Source organism: Peromyscus leucopus, chromosome 4 (genome assembly GCF_004664715.2).
Source record: "Peromyscus leucopus breed LL Stock chromosome 4, UCI_PerLeu_2.1, whole genome shotgun sequence".
NCBI classification, from domain to species: Eukaryota; Metazoa; Chordata; class Mammalia; order Rodentia; family Cricetidae; genus Peromyscus; species Peromyscus leucopus.
In genome coordinates this window covers 109,226,970-109,236,151 of record NC_051066.1, presented here as the reverse complement: position 1 = coordinate 109,236,151, position 9,182 = coordinate 109,226,970, and positions in this window count along the sequence as shown.

Here is a 9,182-nt window from a genome sequence, read left to right as displayed (position 1 = left end):
CCACATGCATGCTGTGGTGTACACATACACAGAGTAAAAAAATAAAAAACAAGCTCTTTTAAAGACAGAAATTGTTTTGCTTTGGAGAGGTGAAAAATGAGTATGGGCTGGGGGGTGGGTGGTATGGGGAGGGGTTTCTGAGGAGCCAGTGATGGGCTGTTGCTTCAGGGTTCTCAGTTTCCAGAATCCCCTGTGCTGTTTATTTATGATGAGTGTACTTTTTATATACATTGTATCAATTTTTAAAATGGGCTCAGGATATAGTGAAGTGACAGAGAGCTTCCCTAGCATGTGAGAAGCCCTAAGTTTGATCCCCAGAACTACTTTTTTAAATATTAAATGACTACACAGGCCAATACATAACATATAATAATATATTTTTATATATAGTGTATAAATATATAATCCTTGATGGCCCCAAATTTGTATTTCTCCAGGTTTTTTGTTGTTGTTGCTGCTCCTAAAGAATTGCTGACTAAGGTGGTCAGGGGTTGGGTCAGCTCAGGTCTTCTCAGAAGCAGACACCAGGATAAAGATCGAGGTGGTCAAGAGACTTGGAGAAATCAGCTACAAAGAGCCATAGGAAGTGAAGTAAAAGGCAGGCAGACCTTTCCAAGTATGACAAAACTTTCCTGTCTGTTATAGAAGGCAGGGAAGGACTGGATAAGAATAGTCACAGGGGAACTATGTGAACAGAAGAAGAAACTAGAAACAGGGACCACAAGAGGGTAATGAGAGGAGAATATGGTCCTAGAACCTGATCCATTCAATGAAATGTCATTATGAAGCCACCACCTTGTACAATGAATATATGTGAAGAAAACATTTTCAAGATCAGTCTCCAATCAGACAATAATTTTAAGAGAATTTAGGCCAGACCAGTCAGAAATGCCTAGCCAAAGCTGCATGGAGGAGTATCCCTGCAATGTATCCAGAGGTGGGCTAGCAGGAGCTGTCAATCATCTCTGGAAGAGCAGAAGCCTATCAGGAGGGCTTGGTCACCACTGGAAGCAAGCACAAAAGTTGTTCTGTGCAACATTGTTTGTCTTAGCAAACAATAAACAACTTCAATGTTGCATCAATAACAAGATCATAAAAACAACTATATGCTCGCACTATATATCCTCAACAGACAAAAGGAACCAGAGAGATCTGCATGTACCAACATGATGAGATGCTCAAGACATCGCAATGGAAAAATAATAATATTATTAAACAAAAATAAATTAATGGCTGCAAAATTCTCTCTTGTGACCACAAAAAAAAAAAGTCTGGTTTAATTATGAAATGCATCATTCCCTCAAATGGCACATCGAAGAACTCTGATTAAGCATTCTGTCATCATTTTTCTTCACAGAATTTTATTTCCAGATAGATTGTATTTCAAGTTTATGTGCATAAGAAATTATGATTTAGCTGTCAGGGGTAAACCTATGAATTGCTGCGCTACTTTCCTTTACATAAAATTACTTTTTCACTGCTATGTTCTCTGCTGCTGTTTGCTTCAAGCCTTTGAAAATATGTTTCATTAGGCGTTGGGGAGTCGGCGATTGATGCCATCTGCCCCTCTGATCTTCGCTTTTTGTCTCTTGCTTCCACCACTGAAATCTTATCCTTCCTGTTTGCCTTGTTTGTTTCTTTAGACAGGGTCTCCCCATGGAGCCCTAGCTAGCCTGGCGCTCACCTTTTGCCTAAGGGACAGAATATTCATATTCGCTGGGGATCTTTGAAACACAAATTATTACACTTTATCTATGCGTGAGTTCTTTGCCCTGGTTTTTAAAGCTTGCTCAACTGCTTACTTGTTTTGTAGGAATTTGGTCTGGTGGGTTCCCTCTCACGGGCCCCTGGACACACTCATTTTCCCTATCCCCAACTGCAACCTGCTTCACACATCTCCCAGGTGACCTCCTGATGTGAGTGTCCAAGAACTAGACTCATTTGAACTTAGAATGACTCATGCCTAATAATAACATGAGCCCTGGCATCAGACCGCCCGGACCCCGTCACAGCTTTACCACTTACTGAGTGGCTGCATCCGAGTTCATACAAACAGCTGTCACCTGAAAATAAGGCCAGTGCCAGTAGTCACGTCCAAAGGCCATTGTGAGAATCAAGTGAAACACTGACATGAAATCCTCAGAGCCTCAGAGCTGATCTTCATTAAATACTTAAATTACCAGAGGTGGGGCCCTGACGGGAGAGACGAAATCGCTTTGCATTTATGTAAAGCACCAAGTTTATGATGGGGCTCTTTCCTTAGCAATGGGCCCTGGGAACAGTTCCAGACACCTGCAAAGTGACCACATGCTGGTTGTTAGGTTTGTGGAGACCTGGACGGAGTTAAGAGAAGCATGAGTCAGCAGAGTGGTTCTCACACTGCCAAGTCAGAATGTCACCATGACCGAATCCCAGTAGGAAACCGAATCCAGGGTGCCTGGAGTTCAGCAAATTCCAAGTCACTAAGAGCAAAGGACTGAGATTTTAACACAATGTGTGTGTACGTTTGTCACAAAAGTGCTCAGCTGCTTCTGGGGTCTATAAATAGTCTGCTCGTTTCCCAATTTTCAGCTCTCACAGTTTTAAAACTTTTTTTTTTAGATCAAAACAATAAAAACAGGAAGATCAGAAGATGATCTATGGCAAGATGTGAGGCAACTACGGATGACCTTCTAATCCACACACTCACTTAGTCACGGCTCTCAGATGGTCAGCCTTTCAAGTAGAAATGACAAATAATTTGTCCAACCAGTGAGTTGCAAACAACCACATATCACAACCGGTCAAATAAATCTGTCACTCAATCAGGACTGTAAGGCACAGTAAGGGTGGCAGACTTCCCAAAATAACAAGCCCCCCAGCTCCCTTGACTGTCTCTTAGGAGAAGAAAAAGCAAATGATTCAACAGTTGCCGGAGAGTCCAAGAAGCCAAAGATGGATGCCTCAGCCAAAGCAGCAACAGCAGCCAGGAGGCCAGCTGCAGGCTGCAAGGCTCAGCACTTGGCCACTGCACACAGAGCCTGTTCATTCTCAGGGCCCACCTGCCAAACAGGCTGTGCAGGTGGGATGCCACAGTGGCCTTGGTTCTCTGCCTCTTCCATTATTCCTTAGGAGAAAGGCAAGGAAGGGTCGGAACCCCCATTCAGCCTTATGAACTCACTGAATGTTTGACCCAGAATAATCCCTATGTGCTACCTAACTCACATCCATCACCATTTCCATTTAACTTAGAAAAATGGTATCTTAAGAGGATCGCCAATTAGCCTAGAAATAACAAAGTAGAAGCTACAATAGACCCAGCGTCTCCTAATCCTGGTCACTGATCAGGCTCCGTTGACTGAAATGGTAAAGCAAGAGAAAGTCTAGAGATTGCCTTCAAAGACATCTTCATCAGTTCAAGGTGAAGGCCTAGCACGTTATACATGCTCAAAAAGTAGCGCTACCCGTACTTCCCCCAGGTAAAACAAGTTGTAGCCAGTAAAATTTCAAGTGAAACTGAAATCAACTGTCACTTCAGACTTTAAACCACCCCCAAAACGGAGTTAAATTAGGAAAACTTTGACCCATTTGTTGTTATTTTACAAAATTCTGACGTCTACAAAAAGAGAGAACTTTAAACCCTTATTCTCCAGAAACAAACAATCTCATGATCAGTCTGACTTAGAGTGCCTCAGCTGGGGGCTTGCCTTTCCGTACAGTCTCCCAGAGCTCTTGCCTGAGCACGTTGTCAAGGCCCCCTGTTTGCACGGCCTTTGAGCATGCGCCTCCCACTTCTCCTCCTGTGAAGTCCGCTGGTCTACGTGTGCTCTTCCTGCCGTCCTCCCTCTCACAGAGGGCAGATCGAGGATGCCAACTGAAAACACAGACTTAAGGGATCAAGCAGACCGCAATTTCCTTTGTTGCGCTTGTGGACTTTTTAATCAGCACATACTTGTACATATTTATGGACTACGATGTGATAATTCAATATATATGCACAATCTGCGGCGACCTAATCGAAGTAATTCGCATTTTCTTGGGGTGAGGCATTCATGTCTTCGTGCTGGAAAACCACTAGTTCTTTTGGGAGGTCGTGAGTCTTTCCTTTAGTTCTTGAAATGGGATCTTACTCTGTAGTTCCGGCTGGCCAGACCTCCAGTTCTCCAATCCTCCTGCCTCAGCTTTTCAAGTAGGAGGCTTAGAGGTGTGAGTCACAGAGTCCACTAATGTCTAATCCACTATAAAACACAGAGGAGTGTTGCAAACTATAATCACTTTACTGTGTGTTGTAGAAGACGAGAACATTCCTCTTACCTCATACCCATCAGCCAGCCTCTCTCTATTCCCTGCCCCCTCCATGTTTCTCCCTCACCACCCTTGACGCTACGGCAAGGTCTTCAGATTTTCCTTCTCCATCTCTATAAGAGGCATAATAAAAATATTATTTATAGGCATCATTAAAGGGAAAGGTGGTCTAAATCCTATCAGGACTGAACTAAAATGATACCCCTGAGGTTTCGAGAGTTTACTGTGTGATGGTCCTGTAGGAGCCTTCAGATCCAATAATGGCGACTGATCAAAGCCTTCATGGAGACTCACACAAATAAGAGAGAAGCCACAAGCCAATCATCCCATAAAGAGCCATAGAAGCCACTCACTTTCATGACAGGCAGGGTGACTAAACAGGTGGGGTGCCACTGGGAACCCTAGCTGTGCACAGAGCAGAGATGATGTCACTTCTCCGTGAAGCTGTCTCTAGGGGAGGCCATGAGCTGAAAAGCACCATAATCTACATCCATAGAGGAGTTCTTACTCTAAGACCTTCTAGGAAGGTGGACAAGAGTTTCCCAAAAGTGGAAAGAGAGGCCACACCTCAAAACAACATGAAGAAATGATCCCATGTCCTCCATTGAACACCAAGGAAACAGCTGTCCACTAAATGAACCAGTGAGAGCATTCCACGGCCCTCTGTACTACTGACTCTGTACTACTGACAGCATCCTACAAACCCGCTGCCTGGCACAATGGAAGGGTTCTACAGGCCTCTGACGTGGTGACGGCAGCTTACGGCCCTCACTATGGCGCAGAGACAGGGTCTCACAGATAACTGCCTGACAGGAACAGAGTCTCACAACCCTCTGTCTTATACAATTACAGTATCTTATAGCCCTGTCTGACACATTGATAGGGTGCCATCGTCCTCTGTCTGACAAGTGACAGGGTCTTAGAGCCTTCTGAAATGGTGACAGCATCCTACGGCTCCTGTGTAACACAGGGCCAGGGTCCTCCAGCCCCTCTCTGGTGCAGTGACGGTGTGCTACAGTCCTCTGTTTCTAATCTCTGTGCCTCGGAACCAGAGAACGCGGCCATCTCTTTGATGGCCCTGGAGAATTCTCTGGCAGCCAACACTCAAGAGCACAGCTGTGCTGCCAGCCCACAGGCATGGAGTGAGGAAAGGTCATGCAGAGCGGTGGCCATGGCAATGTCTTATGTTGGCATCACTCAGGTTCCTGGGAGTGTCCTGCAGAAGTGAGTTCCATGAGGCCAGATGCCGGAATGAATGTTTTTCCCAGTGATTCCTGTCAACTCCCCTTTAAACTGAGAGAGTGCATGTTTCCTATGGCCTGGGGCCAGCCCATGCTGGAACAAAACTGGGGTGTGGGGGAAGAAGGCAGCCTGTGAGAAACCAGGCCCAAGGCTATTGTTTTTTAATCAATAACGTGGACTGTATGTGGCAATGTAGGAAGAACAGTGAAGCCTATAAGAGAAAGTAAATACCACAGAAAGCTGAGATGTCTTTTCTGCCATACCAGAGACGCTGGTCCCAGGAAAGTGTCTCGGTCTTAACACTGACAGAGGCCTTGTGATGCTTCCCATCTGTGCTGTTTTGTTTACGCATTCTGAGGCAGGTGCAGCCCCTCCCATTCTAACAAACAAGGGAGAAGCTGTCCCCTGAGGCAAGGGAGCTCTCAACAGAAACCAGACCCGCAGTTCTCACGTCATGTCTGTGACTCATGAGACCACCCTTGTCCTGGGAGCTAAGTGGCCAGCTGGATAAGCTTTTGCAAACCTGAACATGGCTTCAGTTTCAGACCCCACACTGGAGAGCTTGGGTGACATCACTCCCGTCTTCAGAAGACAAAACTGGAAAACTGAAAGGCATCATTTCCCTTGGACCCAACCGCAAACTGAGTTCACAGAGGCAACCAGGAAAGATGAGGGCAAGATGCATCAGGAGAAGCAGAGGAGCCAAAGTCTACTCCTGAAGCAGAAGTCCCTGAAAGGAGAAATGGGGGGAGGGGGGAGAGGTGCTGAAATGGTAATGTTGAAGAATTACTGAAGACACATGTTGTTGTGGCTTGCATACAAAATGTCCTCCACAGGTTCATTTGTTAAGTACCGGATCCCCTAGATGGTGGTGCTACTTGGGAAGCATCTAGAAACTTTAAGAGTAGAAAAAGTAGGTCACTGGTGTAAGGATTACGTCACCAGCCTGAGACGGCGTCCCAGCCTAAAAAGCGGGTGTGCCCTCTCTGTGCTCTCTTTTTCCACACTCTCTCCTTCTGTATTCTCTCCCCTCTGAGTGGTCTCTCCCTCTCCCTCCCAATAAAACTCTAGAAAGGTAACCATGGCTCGTGATTCTTCTGCCACCGATACATCCAGTGCTCTCTGCCCTCGGGCGGTGGCCAGCCATGAGCCCAGCCACTTAACCAACAACTGGAGGTAAATCCTTGAGCAAATCTTGGGTTGCCCCCTCTGCCCCCCAAACCCTCTGATGACTCCCTTCTCTCTTGGTTTCTCGGAGATTCTTATAGCACTACAAAGTGTCACAGATATAAGTGGGGAGCAGGCATCGGACCAGGAAACTCCTTGGGTTGTAGTGATGAGGGGCTTGTGTTTTCATGAGCTTTGCCTTCAGAAACCCCTGGACTCTCACACTGAGTAATAAAGAAAATACCCCTGGTCAGACAAGGCCAGGGTACTGAAAACAAAGTGCAGTCAGAGCTTTCCACAGCATAGCCTACCATCTCCTACCATCCATCCACAAGAAGGGGCTTCTTCAGAGCCTCATCCCAGCTGGAAGAAAGAAATTCCTCTCCCTCCAGCCCCTATTTCAGGACTTCAGGAATAGGTTGCTGCAGCCAGAAAAGGCCTGACAACATCTTAATATTAGCCTTACTAGACACATTTCAGATTTCTTTATTTTTTTTAAGTTTTCGTGCGAGTATATATTGCATGTTAAGTACACCTCCTCACACTCCCCTACATTCCCCTTTCTCACCCCTCCCTGGCCCATTAGTCCTCTTTGTTCCCCCAGACAGTTTCACATTTACTTTCATATAATAAATACATACATGATTTTATGTATTTCTATAAAATCAAGAAAACAAAAGGTTTGACTGGCTTAATTTGCCTAATAGGATAATCTTTAGTTGCATGCATTTTCATGCAAACAACATACTTTGGTTTAAGGCTGAAGAAAATTATCAGTGTGTGTACACAGCATATTTTCATTATTCACTCCTGTTTTTAGACATCAATGTTGTCTATAACTTAGTCACTGTGAACATGCTGCAATAAAACCAATGGGCAAGGTTCCCACACTGAGTGGATGCTACACTCAACACTTCTTACTCTGTTCCTCCAGATCCCACCACCCCTGCCTTGCCTCCTGGAAGCCATAGCCTCCCAGCCCACCTTGCTGCATACCCACAGTCCTCAGTGGTCCTGATGATTTGGGCCAGCCAGACCTTATGACTCAGATGGTGTCCATAGTCACAAGGGTAGCCATGGACTCGGCTGTGGGACATATTGTGAGTAGTGCCCAGACCTGTACCTTCAACCTGGAAGCCTGAAACGTGCCCAACCTGCTGTCCTGCGGGCCTTAGGAGGTCCTACCAGGCACCTCCTGCAGATGGGGCCCACTTATCCCTGTGTGAGGGCAGCCAGACCCTGAAGAAATGCAAATACAACCATGGTCTGAACCCCTGCCTTAAAAAGGCCTAGGCCACGGCACTGCACATGCCAACTTCTCACTGACAACTGGACCATGATAAGATGGTACCTAGGACAGAGTAAGGAGGAAATTTCTCATACCACAGATTAACACAAGACATGTGTACAGTTAAAGAGTTGATTTTAGCCCACTAAAAATAAATGTGCATGAATGTCTGATATGCTGAATAGGGACACTTTGAGTAAATATTCAGGGGTGACAATGATGAGTCATAGAGAAAATTTGTTGCTGAACTTGGAAAATCTGCGTACTCTTCCACACCTGTTAGGTTGCGGTAACAGCAACCAAAGAATGGAACACCCACATAACAAAAGCATGAACAGACATCCGTACTAAGAAACACCACAAACATATTAATTCCAGATGCCTAGATCCCAGTGCAAAAGCAAAAACGTGAACAACCAGTATGCCTCTCTTAAAAACCAGCACCCCTGTTTTAATATGCCCCGAGAGAACTGATTTCAATGAAACACAAGAAAAGAACTTCAAAATAGCAATTTTGCATATGTTCAAGAACCTTAAAGAGAATATGAATAGATGTCTCAGTGAAGACGATAAAAACACAAATAGTTGAATGAAATAATGGAACAATTTATGGTATAAAAGCAGACTTTAACAAAGAAATAGAATCACTAAACAAAAACCAAACAAAAATAAAACTCAAAATGAAGAACTCGGGAGGCTAAACACATTGGCATAGAAGAGAGAATTTCATGTCTTAAAGACAAGGTAGAAGAAACGAACAGCTCAGTCAAAGAAATGTTAAATCTAAAATTTAAAAAAAAAAAAAAAAAAAAAAGAATCCAGGCCCTAAACATTCAGGAAATCTGGGCCACTTTGGAAAAAACCACACCTATCAATAATAGGTATATTAGAAGAAAAAGAAACCCAGGTCAAAGACATAGAAAATGTTTTCCCTTTTTGTATTAAATAACTTTTTTTCATTTATTTTAATAATGACTACAGTTTCCTCTCCTTCCTCTTCTCCTGTTTCTCCCCTCTCCATGGACACCTCCTCCATCTCCACAATGGGCCAAGCCTATAGTGATATTTTATTTGTACTGAAATGTGATTTTATTTGTATGTTAATAAATAAAGTTGCCTGGGGGTCAGAGCTAATAGCAAGCCATAGCAGAAACTGGACGGTGGTGGTGCACGCCTTTAATCCCAGCTCTTGGGAGGCAGA